This window comes from Aotus nancymaae, unplaced genomic scaffold, assembly GCF_030222135.1.
Source record: "Aotus nancymaae isolate 86718 unplaced genomic scaffold, 86718_ANA_hifiasm-v0.15.2.pri h1tg000007l, whole genome shotgun sequence".
In the NCBI taxonomy this organism is placed as follows: domain Eukaryota; kingdom Metazoa; phylum Chordata; class Mammalia; order Primates; family Aotidae; genus Aotus; species Aotus nancymaae.
Genome location: NW_026988418.1, coordinates 38627070 through 38648556, shown reverse-complemented (window position 1 = coordinate 38648556; position 21487 = coordinate 38627070). Strand labels below are relative to the sequence as shown.

Here is a 21487-nt window from a genome sequence, read left to right as displayed (position 1 = left end):
AAACTGGGGACATGGACCCACTATGAGGAGTTTAGTAGTGGAGGTTTAATAGCAGAAAAGAAGAGAAACAGAAACAGCTCTGTCTATAGAGAGGGGCTCTGAGTGGAAAGGACCTGCAGGTGGTGGATGCACTGAATTTTCTGCTCAGGTTTGAGAAGGTGGTGTCTGATTTATAGCGGGCTCACAGATTGATTTGATCAGTTATGATGTTTACATAGTACATGGGGAAGGCTGGTTGCTGTACCCTAATCTTATGCAAATGGAGTTTCCAATTGATTGCCACTGTCTTGTCTGCTTCTTACTATACACGTGATTGGCAGAGAAGGGAAGAGGGAGCCACCATCTTGAACATGTCTAGTCCCTAGCTCCTGCCAGCATTCACCCTTGCAAACTCCCAACTTGCCTGCCTATGTCCACAGCTCGACTTTACAGGCTGCTCTTCATTAGAAAATGATTTGGAGCTGCTTTTCATGAAAAAGAAAAGCCTTACCAAGGACTCCCATACCTGAACTATCTGCCTAAATAATTTCTTCTTAAGTCCTTTATCACTATCACCTAGGTTCAAATATGTTTCCATATTTACATATTTATATGTGTACCTATGTGTGTGTGTTTTGGTTGTTGGTTTTTGTCAGATCTGTAAGTTGTAGATAAGACACTTCAGTTCTAAATACTTTAGCAATATGTCTCCTACAAGGACATTTTTCTATATGACCATTTCCTATAAAACCTTTATCATACCAATGAAAACAATTATTCACTACTATTATTTAATGTCTAGGCAATATTTACATTTCTCCAGTTGTCCAGTTGTTTCCAAAATACCTTTTGTATATAGTTTGTTTTTGAACCAGGATTCTATGAATGATTGCCCATTGCAGTTGGGCTTTAACTTTCTTTGGCTTCTTTTAATCTAAAACTTTTCTTTTTTTTTTTTTTTTTAACAGAAGAAACAATTTATTAGGCATAAAGAGAGAGAGAAAAAGAGAGAGCTCGCTCCCATGCTGTTGTGGGAGGGGAATCCGGAGGAGATATCCCTTAATCTAAAACTTTTAATCTAATTAATTTTTCCCCAAAATAACTGTCTTTTTTAAAAAAAAATTAAGATACCAAGCAGTTGTCATGAAGAATGCCTGTTAAAACGCACACTCTGGATGAAGAGACCCCCTAAACAGGCTTTGTGTGAGCCACACGGCTATTTATTCACCTGGGTGCAGGCAGGCTGAGTCTGAAAAGAGAGTCAGTGGAGGGCGGTGGGATAGAAGTTGGTTTTATAGGTTTGGGGTAAGCAGTGGAAAGTTACAGAAGTTACAGTTTAGGAAGCTTTTGCAAGCTGGGAGGGGGTCATAGGGTATGAAGTCATGAGATTGACCAAGGTTGGTTACAAAGTCCAATTGTCTAATCAGTTAAGGTGGGAATAAGGAACAAATAGAAGAATGTCTCAAGTTAATTAGGCACCACAGAGGTTGATGATTCTTCCCTTTTGTGGTTTTCCAGTTACTTCAGACTTTTTATTCCCAGGAACTCATCTGGAGGTATATGTGCAGGTCACAGAGGTTACCATGCAGTCCATGGCAGCATCAGTCAGCCTAAAAGACCTTATAATGCCCTAATGATGGATTGTCTGATTTTATTTATTTTGTGCCTCTAGATCTTGTATTTACTCTCAACTGCAAGTTACCAGAGGCTTGTGGAGTTCAGATTAAACATTTGACAAGGATACTTCAAAGGTCATACTGTGTAGTTAATACTGTATCACATTAGGAGGCATTTAATAATCAGATTTGTCCCACTATTGGTGCTTCTGTAAACCAGTGGCGTATAATCTTTTGGCTTCCCTGGGCCACAGTGGAAGAAAAAGAATTGTCTTGGGCTACACATAAAATACACTAACAGTAACTGATAAACTACAAAACAAAACAAAAACGCAAGAGAAAGTCATAATATTTTAAGAAAGCTTACAAATTTGTGTTGGGCTGCATTCAAAGCCATCCTGGGCTGCTTGTGGCCTGTGGGCTGGCTGCAGATTGGACAAGCTTGCTGTAAATCAAAAATAAAATTCTAAAATGGGGTTCCCCAACTATCTGAGTGGACTTTCTCCTAGGCCAGGGCACTCTAAAATTTAACCTGAAATATTGATTCAGGCCATGACAGGGAAGTGGTGGTCAGACATGCCTCTTTATACCCTCTGTGATATTAACATCAACACAGACCTTAACTTTGATAAGAAAGATTTACAATCTTTTCTTTCTGAAGGTGAGAGAGAGAACAGAATGTTTTTCTCTTCTCACCTGAAGGCTTTCTCTGCACAATAAGAACTTTGGTCTCCACAGTCCTTCATCTTTTTTATTTTTTATTTTTATTGCATTTTAGGTTTTGGGGTACATGTGAAGAACATGCAAGATTGTTGCATAGGTACACACATGGCAGTGTGATTTGCTGCCTTCCTCCCCATCACCAATATCTGGCATTTCTCCCCATGCTATCTCTCCCCAACTCCCCATCCTCTGCTGTCCCTCCCCCGTTTCCCCCTGTCAGACCCCGGTGTGTGATGCTCCCCTCCCTGTGTCGATGTGTTCTCATCATTGAACACCCGCCTATGAGTGAGAACATGCGGTATTTGATTTTCTGTTCTTGTGTCAGTTTGCTGAGAATGATGGTTTCCAGGTTCATCCATGTCCCTACAAAGGACATGGACTCATCGTTTTTTATGGCTGCATAGTATTCCATGGTGTATATTTGCCATATTTTCCCTGTCCAGTCAATCATTGGTGGGCATTTGGGTTGGTTCCAGGTCTTCGCTATTGTAAACATTGCTGCAGTGAACATTTGTGTGCATGTGTCCTTATAGTAGAACGATTTATAATCCTTTGGATATATACCCAGTAATGGGATTGCTGGGTCAAGTGGAATTTCTATTGCTAGGTCCTTGAGGAATTGCCACACTGTCTTCCACAGTGGTTGAACTAATTTACACTCCCAACAGTGTAAAAGCCTTCCTATTTCTCCACATCCTCTCCAGCATCTGTTGTCTCCAGATTTTTTAATGATCGCCATTCTAACTGGCGTGAGATGGTATCTCAATGTAGTTTTGATTTGCATTTCTCTGATGACCAGTGATGATGAGCATTTTTTCATATGTTTGTTGGCCTCATGTATGTCTTCTTTTGTAAAGTGTCTGTTCGTATCCTTCGCCCACTTTTGAATGGGCTTGTTTTTTTCTTGTAAATTTGTTTTAGTTCTTTCTAGATTCTGGATATTAGCCCTTTGTCAGATGGGTAGATTGCAAAAATTTTTTCCCATTCTGTTGGTTGCCAATTCACTCTAATGACTGTTTCTTTTGCTGTGCAGAAGCTGTGGAGTTTGATTAGGTCCCATTTGTCTATTTTGGCTTTTGTTGCCAATGCTTTTGGGGTTTTGGTCATGAAGTTCTTGCCTATGCCTATGTCCTGAATGATTTTGCCTAGATTTTCTTCTAGGGTTTTTATGGTGTTAGGTCTTATGTTTAAGTCTTTAATCCATCTGGAGTTAATTTTAGTGTAAGGTGTCAGGAAGGGGTCCAGTTTCTGCTTTCTGCACATGACTAGCCAGTTTTCCCAACACCATTTATTAAACAGGGAATCCTTTCCACATTGCTTGTTTTTGTCAGGTTTGTCAAAGATCAGATGGTTTGTAGATGTGTGGTGTTGCCTCCGAGGCCTCTGTTCTGTTCCGTTGGTCTATATCTCTGTTTTGGTACCAGTACCATGCTGTTTTGATTACTGTAGCCTTGTAGTATAGTTTGAAGTCAGGTAGTGTGATGTCTCCATCTTTGTTCTTTTTGTTTAGAATTAACTTGGCTGTGTGGGCTCTCTTTTGGTTCCATGTGAAGTTTAAAGTGGTTTTTTCCAGTTCTGTGAAGAAGGTCATTGGTAGCTTGATGGGGATAGCGTTGAATCTGTAAATTACGTTGGGTAGTATGGCCATTTTCACGATATTAATTCTTCCTAACCATAAGCATGGAATATTTCTCCATCTGTTTATGTCCTCTCTTATTTCGTTGAGCAGTGGTTTGTAGTTCTCCTTGAAGAGGTCCTTTACGTTCTTTGTTAGTTGTATTCCTAGGTATTTTATTCTCTTTATAGCAATTGTGAATGAGTTCATTCTTGCTTTGGCTCTCTAAGTCTGTTATTGGTGTATAGGAATGCTTGTGATTTTTGCACATTGATTTTGTATCCTGAGACTTTGCTGAAGTTGCTTATCAGTTTCAGGAGATTTTGGGCTGAAACGATGGGGTCTTCTAGATATACAATCATGTCGTCTGCAAATAGAGACAATTTGACTTCCTCCTTTCCTATTTAAATACCCTTTATTTCTTTTTCTTGCCTGATGGCTCTGGCTAGAACTTCCAGTACTATATTGAATAGGAGTGGTGAGAGAGGGCATCCTTGTCTAGTGCCAGATTTCAAATGGAATGCTTCCAGTTTTGCCCATTCAGTATGCTATTGGCTGTTGGTTTGTCGTAAATAGTTTTTATTATTTTGAGATACGTTCCATCAATACCTAGTTTATTGAGGGATTTTAGCATAAAGGGCTGTTGAATTTTGTCAAAGGCCTTCTCTGCATCAATTGAGATAATCATGTGGTTTTTGTCTTTGGTTCTGTTTATGTGGTGAATTACGTTTGTAGACTTGCATATGTGGAACCAGCCTTGCATCCCTGGGATGAAGCCTACTTGATTGTGGTGGATAAGCTTTTTGATGTGCTGTTGTAGTTGGTTTGCCAGTTTTTTATTGAAGATTTTTGCATCTATTTTTATCATGGATATTGGCCTGAAGTTTTCTCTTCTTGCTGAGCTTCTGCTGGGTTGTGGTATCAGGATGATGTTGGTCTCATAAAATGATTTGGGAAGGATTCCCTCTTTTTGGATTGTTTGGAATAGTTTCAGAAGGAATGGTACCAGCTCCTCTTTGTATGTCTGGTAGAATTCAGCTGTGAACCCATCTGGACCTGGGCTTTTTTTGGGTGGTAGGCTCTTAATTGGGGCCTCAACTTCAGACCTTGTTATTGGTCTATTCAGGTTTTCGACTTCTTCCTGGTTTAGGCTTGGGAGGATGCAAGTGTCCAGGAATTTATCCATTTCTTCCAGGTTTACTAGTTTATATGCATAGAGTTGTTTGTAATAATCTCTGGTGATGGTTTGAATTTCTGTGGGATCTGTGGTGATATCCCCTTTATCATTTTTTATTGCATCTATTTGATTATTCTCTCTTTTCTTTTATATTAATCTGGCTAGTGGTCTGTCTATTTTGTTGATCTTTCCAAAAAACCAGCTCCTGGATTTATTGATTTTTTTGAAGGGTTTTTTGTGTCTCTATCTCCTTCAGTTCTGCTCTGATCTTAGTTATTTCTTGTCTTCTGATAGCTTTTGAGTTTTTTTGATCTTGCTCCTCTAGCTCTTTTAATTTTGACGATAGGGTGTTGATTTTAGATCTTTCCTTGCTTCTCATGTGGACATTTATTGCTATAATTTCCTCTAGATACTGCTTTAAATATGTACCAGATATTCTGGTATGTTGTGTCTTCATTCTTGTTGGTTTCAAAGAACATCTTTTTTTTTGCCTTCATTTCATTGTTTATCCAGTCAACATTCAAGAGCCAGTTGTTCAGTTTCCATGAAGCTGTGCGGTTCTGAGTTAGTTTTTCAATTCTGAGTTCTAACTTGATTGCACTGTGGTCTGAGAGACTGTTATGATTTCCATTATTTTGCATTTGCTGATGCATGATTTACTTCCAATTATGTGGTCGATTTTAGAGCAGGTGTGATGTGGTGCTGAGAAGAATGTATATTCTGTGGATTTGGGGTGGAGAGTTCTGTAAATGTCTATTATGTGTGCTTGGTCCAGGTTTGAGTTCAAGTCCTGGATATCCATATTAATTTTCTGTCTCATTGATATGTCTAATATTGACAATGGGGTGTTAAAGTCTTCTAGTATTACTGTGTGGAAGTCTAAGTCTCTTTGTAGGTCATTAAGAACTTGCTTTATGTATCTGGGTGCTCCTATTTTAGGTGTGTATATATTTAGGATCATTAGCTCTTCTTGTTGCATTGATCCTTTCACCATCATATAATGTCCTTCTTTGTCTCTTTTGATTTTTGTTGCTTTAAAGTCTATTTTATCAGAGACGAGAATTGCAACTCCTGCTTTTTTTTTGCTCACCATTTGCTTGGTAAATCTTCCTCCATCCCTTTATTTTGAGCCTTTGTGTATTCTTGCATGTGAGGTAGGTTTCCTGGATACAGCACACCAATGGGTTTTGGCTTTTTATCCAATTTGCCAGTCTGTGTCTTTTGATTGGGGTGTTTAGCCCATTTACATTTAGGGTTAATATTGTTATGTGTCAATTTGAATCTGCCATTTTGATGCTAGCCGGCTGTTTTCCCCATTAGTTGATGCAGTTTCTTCATTGTGTTGATGCTCTTTACTATTTGGTATGTTTTTGGAGTGGCTGGTACTGGTTGTTACTTTCTATGTTTAGTGCCTCTTTCAGGAGCTCTTGTAAAGCAGGCCTAGTGGTGATGAAATCTCTGAGTACTTGCTTGTTTGTAAAGGATTTTATTTTTGCTTCACTTATGAAGCTCAGTTTGGCTGGATATGAAATTCTGGTTGAAAGTTCTTTTCTTTAAGGATGTTGAATATTGGCCCCCACTCGCTTCTGGCTTGTAGGGTTTCTGCTGAGAGATCTGCTGTGAGTCTGATGGGCTTCCCTTTGTGGGTAACCCGACCTTTCTCTCTGGCTGCCCTTAGCATTTTCTCCTTCATTTCAACCCTGGTGAATCTGATGATTATGTGCCTTGGGGTTGCTCTTCTTGAGAAATAACTTTGTGGTGTTCTCTCTACTTCCTGGACTTGAATATTGGCCTGTCTTGCTAGGTTGGGGAAGTTTTCCTGGATGATATCCTGAAGAGTATTTTCCAGCTTGGATTCATTCTCTCCGTCACATTCAGGTACACCTATCAAACATAGATTAGGTCTTTTCATGTAGTCCCATATTTCTTTTTGATGTTGTTCATTCCTTTTTACCCTTTTTTCTCTGTTCTTGCCTTCTTGTTTTATATCATTGAGTTGATCATCAACCTCTGATATCCTTTCTTTTGCTTGGTCAATTCGGCTGTTGAAACTTGTGTATGCTTCGTGAAGTTCTCGTGCTGTGTTTTTCAGCTCCATCAATTCACTTATATTCCTCTCTAAGTTGTTTATTCTCATTATCATTTCATCAGATCTTTTTTCAAGGTTCTTAGTTTCTTTGCATTGGGTTAGAACATGTTCTTTTAGCTCAGAAATGTTTCTTATTACCCACCTTCTGAAGCCTGATTCTGTCAATTCATCATACTCATTCTCCATCCAGCCTTGTTCCCTTGCTGGTGAGGAGTTGTGATCCCTTGTAGGAGGAGAGGTGTTCTGGTTTCAGGTGTGTTCATCCTTTTTGTGCTGGTTTCTTCCCATCTTTGTGGATTTGTCCACCTGTCGTCTTTGTAGTTGTTGACTTTCAGAATGGGACTCTGAGTGGCTGTCCAGTTTGTTGATGATGAAGTTATTTCTTTCTGTTTCTTAATTTTCCTTCTACCAGTCAGGCCCCTCTGCTGTAGGACTGCTGAGGTCCACTCCAGGTCCTGCTTGCCTGGGGATCACCTGCAGCCAGTGCAGAACAGTAAGGGTTGCTGCCAGTTTCTTCTTCTGCTATCTTTGTCCCAGAAGGGTACCCGCCAGATGTCAGTCTGAGCTCTCCTTTATGAGGTGACTCTTTGGACATATGGGGGCCAGGGAGCTGCTTGAGGAGACAGTCTTTTCTTTACAGGAGCTCAATTGCTGAGCTGTGAGCTCCGTTGTTCATTCAGAGCTGCTGGGCAGGTATGTTTAAGTCTGCCACAGCAGAACTCATAAACTCCCCACCCCTTTTTTTTTCCCCAGGTGCTCTGTCCCAGGGAGTTAGGGCTTTATTTATGAGTTTCTGTTGTGCTGCTACCTTTTTTCAGGGCTGCCCTGCCCAGCAAGGAGGCAGCCTGGTCACTGTCTGCCTGCAGAGGCTTTGCTGAGCTGCTGTGGTCTCTGCCCAGCTGCCATGTGAACTTCCCTGCAGTCCTGTTTATAAGGGTATAGTTAGAACTGCCTCGGCAATGGCGGCCCACCTCTATAATGGCGAACTCTCTCTGTGATGGCAGGCTGCCTTGGCAATGGTGGGCTGCCTCAGCAATGGCAGGCTACCTCCGTAGTGGTGGACTGTCTCGGTAATGGCAGACACCTGTCCCCCACAGAGCTGGACTGTCCCCTGGTTCAGCTGTGCTTTCTGTGAAACTCTCAATCCAGAGCTTTTCAGATTGCTGTTTTTTTGTGGGGGTGGGACTAGCCGAGCCTGATCACCTGGCTCCCTGCCTCAGAGCCATTTTTTTCTTTTTTTTTTTCAGTTGAACAGGTGACTCTGTCTCCTAGATGTTCCAGTTGAACATCGATGTTGAAAAGGCGCTGGGATCTGTGTGATTTCCTTTGCGGCGACCCACTGCGCCGGCTGAAACAGCTGTGCTGAGATTTGTGGCACTTTTTTGCCTGGGAATCTCCTGGCCTGGCTCCCTGTTTCAGTCCCCTTTTTTTATCAGCTGAATGGGCGACTCTCTCTCCAAGGAACTCCAATCGCCAGCCACAACAGCGCCTGGACCTGTGTATTTTGTGCGGAGAACTGCCGTGCTGGCCAAAACAGCTGCGCCAGCCAAAACAGCCAAGCCGGCCAAATCAGCCGCAACCTGTGCTGGCGACCTGTGGGGCTCCTCCACCTGGGAATCTCCTGGTTTCTGGGCAATAAAAATCCGTCTGGAAATGCGGCGTCCACTCCCCCTCCATGCTTTCACTGGGAGCTGCAATACTGAGCTGCTCCTAATCGGCCATCTTGGATCCCTCCTCCTTGTTTGGTTTTTTGTTTGTTTTTTTTTCAGTAGTTTCATAATTACAGGTTGTACATTTAAGTCTTTAATCCACTTTCATTTAATTTTTTTATGTGTGAGAAATAGGGTTCTAGTTTCATTCTACATGTAGATATCCAGTTTCCCAGCACCATTTATTGAAGATACTCTCATTTTCCCAGTGTATGTTTTGGTGACTTTGTCAAAAATAAGTTTGCTATAAATGTGTGGATTTATTTCTGGGTTCTGTATTCTGTTTCATTAGTTTGTATGTCTTTCATATGCAAATACTATGCTGTTTTGGTTACTAAAGCTTTGTAGTGTATTTTGAAGTCAGGTAATGTAGTACCTCCAGCTTTGTTCTTTGTGCTCAGAATTGCTTTGGCTATTCAGGATCTTTTGTTATTCTGCACAAGTTTTAGGATTGTTTTTTCTATTTCTGTGAAGAATATCATTGGTATTTTGATAGGGATTGCATTAAATCTGCAGATTTCTTTGGGTCTACAAACTATGGACATTTTAACAACAATATGGTCATTTTAACAATAATAATTTGAGCATGAGATATTTTTCCATTTTTTGGATGTATTCTTTAATTTCTTTCAGCGGTGTTTTATAGTTTTCATTGTAGCATTCTTTTGTTTCTTCATTGTAGCGTTTTTTTTTTGCTAAAATTTATTCTTCTGTATTGCATATTTTGTAGCTATTGTAAATGGGCTTGCTCTCTTGATTACATTTTCAGATTGTTGGCTGGTGGCATATAGACTTCTGATTTTTGTATGTTGTTTTTATATTCTGCAACTTTACTGAATTTGTTTATCAGTTCTACCAGTTTTTTGCCAACATCTTTAAGTTTTTCTAAATATAAAAATTATGTCATCTGCAAATGAGGACAATTTGACTTCTTCCTTTCCAACTTGGATGCTGTTCATTCTTTTCTCTCATCTAATTCCTCTGGCTAGGACTTACAATGTTTAATAAAAGTGGTGAAAGTGAGCATGAGCATCCTTGTCTTATTCTAGATCTTAGAGGAAGGGCTTTCAATTTTTTCCTGTTCAGTATTATGCTAGCTGTGGGTTTGTCATATGTGGTCTTTATTGTTTAGAGATGTGTTCCTTCTATACCCAGTCTGTTGAATGTTTTCATCATGAAAAGATATTGAATCTTGTATAATACTTTTTTGGAATGTACTGAAATAATCATTCTGTTTTTGTTCTTGATTCTTCTTTTTTTTTTTTGAGACAGAGTCTTGCTATGTCACCCAGGCCAGAGTGCAGTAGCGCAATCTCGGCTTACTGCAACCTTTGCCTCCTAGGTTCATGCAATTCTCATGCCTCAGTCTCCTGAGTAGCTGGGATTACAGGCATGCACTACCACGCCTGGCTAATTTTTGTAATATTAGTACAGACAGGGTTTCACCATGTTGCCCAAGCTAGCCTCAAGCGATCTGCCTGCCTTAGCCTCCAAGGTGCTTTGATTCTATTAATCTGATATATTACATTTATTGATTTACATGTTTGGAACCATTCTTGCATCCAGGGATGAATCCCAGTGAATGATTCTTTTAATGTATTATTAAATTTGATTTGCTAGTATTTTGTTGAGGATTTTTATATCTATGTTCATCAGAACTATTGATCTGTAGTTTTCTTTTCTTTTTCTGAGACAGGGTCTCACTCTGTCACCAGTCTCAACTTCCCAGCCTCAAGCAATCCTCTCACCTCAGCCTCCTGAGTAGCTGGGACAATTATGTACTACCATGCCCCCCGCTAATTTTTTTTTTTTTTTTGGTAGGGATGGGGTCTTGCTATGTTGCCAAGGCTGGTCTCCAACTCCTGGGCTCAAGCAATTCTGCCTTGGCCTACCAAAGTGGTGGGATTAAAGGCATGAACCACCATGCCTGGACTAGTTTTCCCTCCCTCCCTCCCTCCCTTCCTCACCTCCCTTCCCTCCCTTCCTCCCTTCCTTCCCTCCCTCTCTCTCTCTCTCTCCCTCCCTCCCTTCCTCCCTTCCTTCCCTTCCTTCCCTTCCTTCCCTTCCTTCCCTTCCTTCCTTCCCATCCCTCCCTTCCTTCCCATCCCTCCCTTCCCTCCCGTCCCTCCCTTCCCTCCATTCCACCCCTCCCTCCCTTCCTCTTTTTCTTTCTTTCTCTTTCTTTCCTCTTCCTTCCTTCTCTTCTTTCTTTCTTTGTAGTATTTCCTTTTTCATCTCTGATTTTATTTCTTTGGGTCTTGCCTCTTTAGTTTTTTTTTTTTAGTCTAAATAAAGATTTTAAAAGTTTATCTATTCCAAAAACAAAATTTTCCTTTTCTGATCTTTTGTATTGTTTTTAATTCTCAATTTCATTTATTTCTGCCCTAATCTTTATTATTTCTTTTCTTCTACTAATTTTGGGTTTGTTTGTTCTTGCTTTTCTAGTTTTTTGAGGTGCATCATTAGGTTGTTTATTTAACAACTTTCCACTTTTTTGATGTAGGCGTTTATTGGTATAAACTTTCCTCTTAAAACTGCTTTTGCTTTGTGTCATAGGTTTGGGTGTGTTGTGTTTTTCATTTGTCTCAAGAAATGTAATTTCTTTCTTGATTTCTTCATTGACCCACTGGTTGTTCAGGAGCACATTGTTTAATTTCTAAGTATTTATGCAGTTTCTAAAATTCCTTTTGTTATTGATTTCTAGTTTTATTTCATTGTGGTCAGGACAGATAGTTGATATAATGTTGATTTTTTTAAAAAAATTTTTATGATTTGTTTATCAGGCTGAGTATCATAGTTCACATCTATAGTTCCAGTTGCTCAGGGGGCTGAAGTGGGAGGATTGTTTGAGCCAAGGAGTTCAAGACCAGCCTGGACAACAGTGAAACCCCATCTCTATAAAAAATTAGAAAAATTAGCTAGGTGTAGTGGCATGTACCTGTAGTCCTAACTACCTTTGAGGCTGAGGTAGCAGGATAACTTGAGCCCAGAGGTTGAGGCTGCAGTGAGCTATGTTGGTCTGGGTGACACAGTGAGACCCTGTCTCAAAACAACAACAACAAAAACCATAAAATTTGTTTGTAGCCTAGCATGTGGTGATTTTGGAGAATGTTCCATGTCCAATGAGTAGAATGTATATTATGCAACAGTTTGCATGAAATGTTCTGTAAATGTCAGTTAAGTTCACTTGATCTAGAGTGTAGCTTAATTCTGATATTTCTTTGTTGATTATCTGTTTTAATGATCTGTCCGTTGCTATTAACAGAGAGGTAATAATAGAGGGGTATAATAGAGAGATAGTGAAGTCCTCTACTATTGTTATATTGCAGTTTTCCTCTTCCTTTTGATCTATTAATTTTTACTTTATATGTTTCAGTGCTCCAATGTTGGGGGCATATATATTTATAATTTTTATATTTTCTTACTGAATTAGCCCCTTAATTATTAGTGACCTTTGTCTCTCTTTGCAGTTTTTGACTTGAAGTTTGTTTTATCTGATGTAAGTGTAGCTATTCTTGCTTTTATAAAATTTCAATTTTTATGGAATAGCCTTTTAAACCCATCACCTTTTTCTTTTTTTAAGATAGTCTTGCTCAGTCACCCAGGCTGGTGTGCAATGGTGTGATCCCAGCTCACTGCAACCCTCCATATCCTGGTCTCAAGCAGTCCTCTCACCTCAGCCTACCTAGTAGCTGAGACTACCTCGTAACCACCACACCTGGCTAATTTTTATATTTTTTATGGTGATGAGGTTTCACCATATTGCCCAGGCTGGTTTCAAACTCCTGAGCTCAAGTGATCTGATGACCTTTACCTCCAAAAGTGATGGTATTACAGGAATGAGCCACCTAGTCTAGCCCCCATCATTTTCATTCTCTGTGTCTTTATATGTGAAGTGAGTGTCTGTAGGCAGCATATAGTTGGGTCTTTTTAAAAAATTTATTAAGTCATTCTCTGTCTTTTTATTTTTTGAGAAAGAGTCTCACTCTGTCATGCAGGCTGGAGTGCAGTGACTTGATCTTAGCTCACTGCAACCTACACCTCCTGGACTCAAGTGATCCTCCCACTTAAGCCTACAAAATATCTGGGACTATAGGTATGCACCACCATGCCCAGCTAATTTCTGTATTTTTAGTAGAGATGGGATTTCACTATGTTGGCCAGGCTGGTCTTGAACTCCTGGCCTTAGGTGGTCTGCCTGCCTTGGCCTCCCAAAGTGCTGGGATTATAGGCATGAGCCACCTTGCCTGGTCATATATCTTTTAAGTGGAAAATTTAGTTCATGTTATTATTGATAGGTAAGGACTTACTACTACCATTTTGTTACTTGAATTTTGGTTGTTTTAGAATTTTTCTCCTCCTTTCTTTTTTTTCTTACTGTATTCCCTAGTAAATAAGTGATTTTTCTCTGGTAATTTGCTGCTTTTTGTTATTAGTGTGTCTTTTAATGGTTTTTGCTTTGTAGTTACCATGGAGCTTATGAAAACTTCTTATAGTTATTAGAAATTATTTTAAACTGATGGCAACTTTAATCACAAAGAAAAGAAACAAATAAGCAAAGAAAAAACTATAACACTCTGTACTTTAACTTCATTCCTCCACTTTTTAACTTTATGTTTTCTCAATTTATATCTTTTTATGTAGCTTATCTCAACAAATTGTTGTAGTTATTATTTTTGATAGATTTGCTTTTCAGTCTTTATACTAAAGACCTGGTTGCCTTATACATCACAAAAAAAGAAATATTCTGAATTTGTATGTGTACTTACTTTTACCAGTGAATTTTATGCCTTCAGATGATTTCTTGCTACATGATAGTGTCTATTTCTTTCAGATAAAAAACTGTCTTTACCATTTCTTGTAAGACAGGTCTGGTGGTGATGAATTCCCCTAACTTTTGTTTGTCTGAGAAAGTCTTTATTTTTTCTTCATATTTAAAGAATAACTTTGCTAGATGCAGTATACTCAGTTGGAAGTTTTTCCCTTCAGCACTTTGAAGATGTCATCTTACTCTCTCCTGGCCTGTAAAATTTTCACTGAGCAGTCTGTTGCCAGATGTATAGGAACTCCTTTATATGTTATTTGCTTCTTTTCTCTTGCTGCTTTAAAGAGTTTTGTTTTACCTTTGGGATCTTTATTATTATATGCCCTGGGGTAGTCTTATTTGGGTTGAATCTTCCTTGTATTTGTTGACCTTTTTATACCTAGATATTTATCTTTCTCTAGGTTGAAAGTTCTCTGTTACTATTTCTTTGAATAAACTTTCTACTATATTTGCTTTTGCCTCTCTTTCCCTTCTGACCTAGGGTGGGTCTCAAATGCTGTTTGGAGCAATGGCTCAGAATCAGGGCTCAGAATTTGGGATTCTGCCCATCTGTGCTTTACTGTGACTGGGCTAGTACCTGGTTGCAAGAGAAAATTTCCTGTACTCTTCCCTCTTCTTCCCCAGTTGGAAGGAGTGTCTCTCCATGTTACATTGTCTAGAGTTGGGAGTGCTGGTGACACATGCACTCCCATGGGTGCCAAAGCTGGTGTCATGCTGGGTTGCACCCCTAGCACACAGCTTCTAAGACCAGTGCAGTATGGGAGCTTGCATGACGATCACAGTTGTTATGGCCTGGATGCAGCTGAAATGTATCTGGGGACCAAGGCCACTTTAGGCAGCTGGTAGTGAAGCCAGTTAGGACCCAGTTTCCTCCTGCTAGACAGTAGATTCTTCTCTTCCCCAGGGCTAATCTAAATGCTCCCTCCCTGGGCACCTGAAGAATTCTTCCCAGTGCTATATAGCTTTACTTTTTAAAAAATTTTATTTAGGTCATGTGTACATGTGCAGGTTTGTTATAAAGGTACCTTGTGTGTCATGGGGGCTTGGTGAACAGATTATTTTGTTACCCAGGTAATAAGCATAGTACCTGAAGCTACATAACTTTTGTCATTAGTCATTTAAATCCCCAACTTCTTCTGAGTTTTTTTGAGGCTCTGTAAGATAACAGAAGCATTAGCTAATTTGGGTGAGCTTAGACTCCAGTTAAGATCTAGTTTAATCTTTTCATCTGAATTAATCTTTATTAGAGGGATATATGGCCAGATGATGAATCCAAATTTGAAAAGACTGGAGGAATTATAATTATTTGAGAAAGGCAAATTAAGGAGCTTGAAGGGGCTTATAGGAAAGAAGACAGTTGCAGGAAGGGAACAAAAGAGTAAGGTGGCCATTTTCAGTAGTCCAGTACTTTCAAGCAATACAAAGAAATGAGTATTGCAAATAGAAAGAGAAACAGTATTAATAATAGAATTGTCTTTTGTTCTACCCTGATATGAAAAGTTTTTTTGGGAAGCTGTTTATACTGATATAGTCTTTCTTTTTGCCCATGTATTATGGGGAAGCTGTCTGTGGAATTCATCTCTTTCTGGAGGTCTTGTAATTGGCTGCAGGGTTAGATTTTCAATAGAACTGCAAATTTAGTTTATGAAATTCTTTGCTCATTTACACCTGAAAGCATGAATCCACAGGCATATTCTCTTCATTTTAAAGAGCAGTATTTCTGGTTAAGAGTACCTTAATGATCCTTTTATTATGTTTTTAAGGCTAACTTTTGTTGGTATCTTTCTATTGTACCCAGCCTTCAGATTGTATATCATGCAGGGTTGTGCTTGATGGTATCCTTGGGATGTGCAACTTGCATCCATTGAGCATATGATTGTGCCTTTGGTATTGGTTTTTGACAGTATCTGACAATTCAGAATGTTTTATTCTGAAACATTGAACAATTTTAATTTAAAATTATGTTAGTTTATTTTATCTTTTTAGAGCTTTAAGGGTCATATAGACAAATAAGTTTTCATTTTAAAGGGAGAACCTTCTGTAATTCTTTAAGTATTTCACCTGTAAAGTAAATTCCTTTATTATTAGAGGTTATTGAATGTGTTCCTAATGTGGGGAAAGTAAAACCCATAAATATTTTTTATTGTAACAATTAAGGGCTTAATCATTTGTCAGAAGAAATATAATCTAACCAGAAAATTATAGATGAAACATCTAGTTTTTCAATTTTGGCACCTGAATGCTATCCATTTTTAAATGGTTACATAGTCTTTGAGTTGGTCAGAGCTTTATCCTACACTTATAGTTGTTTTTTGGGGTTACAATTACAAATAAGGCAAGGCTTTGTTACTAGTTGAACCTGTCAGGTAAAAACATCTTCACCAATATTTTTGTAATATTTCTTCCAATTTGTCCTGCCATTATGTGTGCTTTCATGTGACATGAGAACAAAAATTCTGACAATTGACTTAGGTACCACCAAGTTACCTTCTTTGAAATGCTAAAGTCCAGCTTGCTATGCATGAGACAGGTCTGAATAACCAATATCTTTTTCTTTTTTGAAGAGGTAGAATAATTATTATATTTGAATCAGTCCTTCTGAGTTCATTATATCAGACTGAGCAACTATCTTTTAGATGCTAATAGTGGTTAAATCAGTGTGTGCTGTTGATTTTGCAGAGTAATTGCTTAGGTTATTTCCGTTAGCTTAAAAAAATTATATATGGGTTTCAGTCTTAATCACAGAGATTCCCTTCAGATGTGGGATTGGATCTCATGAGTCATTATTTTCTTTTCTTTTTTTTTTTTAGACTGAGTCTCATTCTGTTGCCTAGGCTGTAGTGCAGTGGGGCAATCTTGGCTCACTACAACCTCTGTCTCCCAGGTTTAAGTGATTCTCCTGCCTCAGCCTCTGGTGTAGCTGGTATTACAGGCATGTGTCACCACATCCAGCCAATTTTTGTATTTTTGGTAGAGACAAGGTTTCACCATGTTGGCCAGGTTCATCTAGGACTCCTGACCTCAGGAGATCCACCTGCCTTGGCCTCCCAAAGTGCTGGGATTAAATCAGTCATGAGCTAGTGCACCCAGCCTCTTTTTAATTTTTGAATGGAGTTTCTGAGTTTGTTTCAATGTCCTTTCATAATCATTAAAAACTTGAAGGCATGTTTATTTGCATAGATGTTAACTGTTAAACCTTTAACAAGTTGTCATGGTTTGAGCTATTAACTCAGCCATCTGAGTAAAATGAGCTATGATGTGAAGAGGAAGTTTCAATCACAGAATGTTCAGAAGGTATAGCATATTCAGTACTGTGGGAGATCAGTCAGGATGGTTGGAAAGATTGTAAAATTATAGAATATAGTCACAAACCTTCTTGGAAGGCTGAGAAGTTTGCATAGTTTCAGTAGAAGTCTTGGCTGAGGGCAGCCTATCCCTTTTACTTTTAGTTGGTAAAGAAAAGCAAATAACTAGGGAATGTGGGGGAATTTATCTGAATAACTTGTTTACTCATGTGGTCCTAAAACTAACTAATCTTTCACAAGCTAGATGGCTCTCTCGGTAGGGGGAGGGCTACCAGATTTACCACCTGCAGGTGGTGTTTTCTTTAGACTTCGGAACCTGGCCTTTAATCATTATCCATAAGCATATTGACTCAGAGCCTCTGTTATTAAATCTATACTAAATAAATGCCTAGAGTACTAGCTGGTTGGGGCTGTGGCTGCTATCTCTCTCAGGAGTGTCTGTGAGTGGCCACAGATCCCCAGCCCACTCTTTCACTGGAGGTTTGTGTTTGAGTGAATTTGTTCATCTGTCGCTGGGTCAGGGTCTATGGGTCAGACTTCGACACAGTACAACATATACTTCTATAAATTTTAAGTAATGAGCCATTAACAAAAATTTTATATCAGGATTGTCCAGAGGAACCTAAGAGTCAGGATATTGCATGCTTAGATTTTTGAGTAACTGTTAGCATAGGATTTGCTTTTGTTAGGAAGGGAAAATAAGATTGCAGAATTGTTTTGTTTTGTTTTGTTTTTGAGAGACAGGGTCTCACTGTGTCTCCCAGGCTGGAGTGTAATGGTGTCATCATAGTTCACTGCCACCTCATACACCTGGGCACAAGCCATCCTTCTGCCTCAGCCTCCTGAGTAGCTAGGATTATAGGTGTGTACCAACATGCTTGGCTAATTTGTAAAATTTTGTAGAGAAAGGGTCTTGCTATGTTACCCAGGCTGATCTTGAACTCCTGGTCCAAAGCAATATGCCCACCTTGGCCTCCCAAAGTGTTAGGATTTTCACAGTTGTGAACCACTATGCTTGACTGGTAGCTGGATTTAGATTGGAACAGAATTTGAAAGTTATGATGTTAGCAATAAAGTGAATCTGCACAAGTCTGCAGTAACCTCAATTCTTGCCTTCTCAGAATAAAGAATTTAACTGGGGGCATAAGGCAGAGTGAGAGACTGAGGCAAGTGTTAGAGAAGAAGTGAAAGTTTATGTAAAGTACACTTGGAAGAGGGCCAAGTGGACAACTTGAGAGATTCAAGTGAAGTTTGACTTTTGACTTAGGATTTTATATGTTGGTATACATCCAGGGTCTTGTATTCCTTTTACCCTGATTCCTCCCTTAGGGTGGGCTGTCTACATGTTCAGTGGCCTGCCAGCACTTGGGAGGGCCGCATGCACAGTGTGTTTACTGAAGTTGTGCACATCCTCACTTGAGGCATTTTTCTCTTACCAGTTGAATGTTCCTAGAGGAGGAAGGTTATATACCAGTTAAATTCTACCATTTTGCCTCTTAATGCACATGCTTGAATCCCCTTGCCCAACTCCTGAGATCTCATTGAAAAGCTGATCACTGGTTTTAGATTTTTCTATCTATTGGGAGTCTGCCTTTCCCTGGGACTGGGTGTGACCAGTTATTATTTTAGAGAGATAGTTGACAACCGTCTGACCATAACCTAATGGTTGTCTGATGTTCCAGTTGTGGGGGGGCCTTCTCCTGCCCTACTCAGTCATGCCTATCTACTGTAACAAGGAGGGAAGGAGACAATCAAATAATTTTATAATCAGTAATGTGGCTGGCCAAGAAGAGTTGACTATTGTTTTGGAATAAAAAGTCTTCTACTACACAATGGACTCATGAGTGAGAACTAGACAAAGAACAATGTCTGTAGAGACTTCAACTAAATTAGCTGGCTCTGCTATAGCATGTAAACAAGGCAGATAATTCTTAGCTTCAGGGTCAAGAGAAATATTAAGATAAGCAGTGTGCTTGTTATGAGTTCCCCATTTTTGATGGAGTACCCCTAAAGTACAACCATGCTTTTAGGTACAGAATTTAGCATAGTTAGGAATACCCAAAGTCAGGGCTTAAATGTTTAAGAATGATAAATGACTTCTTGACATTTGGCTCCCAAGGAAAAGGTTTTAGGTCATTCAATTTATTTACTTATAGCAGTTAAGCCAATTAAATTATGGCAAATATCAAACATTGATTTATTTTAACCTCTCTTTTTTATAGGGTGATGGAAACGGATTTTTGTTTTATCAGTAATCATCTGGTAAGTATCAAAGACAGGTTGGATATAAAGGGCATCTGAGCAGTTTTAGTGTTTTGAATTTGTGGCTTGAATTCGGTAAAAGAAATATTTAGGCTGAGTGAAGTGCTTCACACCTGTAATCCCAACACTTCTGGAGGCTAAGGTGAAAGAATGCTTAAGCCCAAGAGTTCGAGACCAGTCTCAAAAAAAATAAAAAACTAAGGTGGGTGTGGAGGCACATGCCTATGGTCCCAGTTACTCGGGAGGCTGAGGTAGGAGGGTCGCTTGAGCTCAGGAGGTTGAGGCAACAGTGAACTGTGATTGTGCCACTGCACTCCAGTCTGAAGATTTGTCTGAAGAGTTGTCATTCTAAGAAGACTGATATATAGGGCATATGTGCCTAAAGGCAAGAAATAATTAGACTTGGTTCAGAGCAGAAATTCTAAACATTTTTTGAGTCATGGACCCTGTGGCAGTTTGATGAAGTCTACACCATTTCTAACAAAAATATGTTTTAATGCTTGGATAAATACATAGAATTTTAAAGAAAACCAATTATATTGAAATGTGCCTCCGGAATTTGGCAGTTGTTTTATGTGTCATCTTGTGGCATTCTGTGCCTTCCTGAAATGATGGTTTTCAGTTCTGATGTTACTTACTTTTTGACAAAGTTACTTATAAAATTTATAGCATTAACAATAATGACTCATGAACACCATTTGTGCAACATACTGCATGTGCATGTTTTTGCTTCATAATACAGATAACGTTAAAAAAATGATAAACTGGGAGGCTGGGAAAAGGGGTGAGGGATGAGAAATTACCTATGGGTACAATGTACGCTAATGGGTGATGGTAAAACTAATAGCCCAGACTTCACCACTATGCAATATATTCATGTAACAAAGCTATACTCATACCCCCTAAAGTATAAAAATAATAAAGAGAGAGAGATAAGGCAATATAAAAGAATCTCTGCGGCTGAGGTAACTAACACACAGGGCTGGATTGTTATTACAAATCAGGATTAAACATATAAGAGATATTACCCAGTATCAAACCTTATTAAAATAATTTCAAGACTACAGGCAATCCAGAGGTTCAGAAGGAGCAGAGAGATTCTGAGGCATTGATAGCAGTTCACTAGGTTCTTCCTTCCCACTTCAGACATACACTGGTTCAGAATAGGTGAGATTCCTAAGTGAGGTTTAAGCGGTTTCTCAGGGATGTTTTAATTATGAAGCATCCTATTTTATATCTTAGAGAGTTGCATAGCTTATGAGACATTCTCCAAGAAGACATAGATCTTGATTCTATTTACTGAAGACCTTAGCCATGAACATTCTGCTAAATACTTTTCAGAGATAAATTCTCTTTCTTCTAGTGAGTATTATTAGTGTGTTTAACTGGAAATCCAGTTGACAAAGAGATTAGATCAGGTCTCCTGATTTTTAAATTTTTCCTAAGGATCCCTATTCCTTTTCCATTTCTTGAAGGAAGTTAATGGAAGGCAGACCAACTCTTTTAACACCTTTCTCCTAGCTATTTGCAGAACTTCAACACCGTAAATGACTTGTATCACTGTTCAATCTGTTATCAATATTTATTTTAAATAATAAATTGAAATAACACTTCAAGAGTGACCTCAACTGTTAAATGTATTTAAACTTGTCTGGTCTATTCATGTAGCCTGTACAGCTATTTGTGTTTCAAAAGGGCATGTTGCCTTAGGGATTAAGATAAGATTTCTCATTTGAATTGCCCAGATTTGCAAAATACTAACAGAGAATGAAAATGATGCTTCCCCCTTTGTGTCATTAATCAACAAGCAATTAATAGATAGGGATTTCTGGGTCATCATTGTAAAAACATGCAACATTACCATTTTGCTGCTGACCAAGTATTAGGCACAGAGTTATTTATCCAATAGTTTCCCAGCTACATCACAAGATCATCTATTGACAAAAAGACTACAATCACATTTGATATAGCTTGGGATCTAAAAACTATTGTAATTTCAAAGTAACATGAATCTAAAACATATTTCAACCTCTGAAACAACTGTAATATAAAGTATCCATAATTCCCATTTAAGACAAAATCACAGGCACTACTAATATTACAGTGGCATTTATTTACTTGATTGCCTGTACTCATAATCCAAGGACATGTTAAGTTTTAATAAGGATGTCAAAAATACATATATTT

General features: G+C 38.8%; 1 protein-coding gene across 1 annotated transcript in view; it reads left to right on the top strand.

Moving 5' to 3' along the window:
- The window catches only part of SLC44A5 (solute carrier family 44 member 5), a 471551-nt gene that overhangs the window by 2679 nt on the left and 447385 nt on the right, over positions 1 to 21487 (top strand). Inside the window, exon 3 of the mRNA XM_064372515.1 lies at positions 19261 to 19300. The gene's annotated coding sequence lies outside the window, so the exon portion shown is untranslated. The remainder of the gene's footprint in view (positions 1 to 19260; positions 19301 to 21487) is intronic.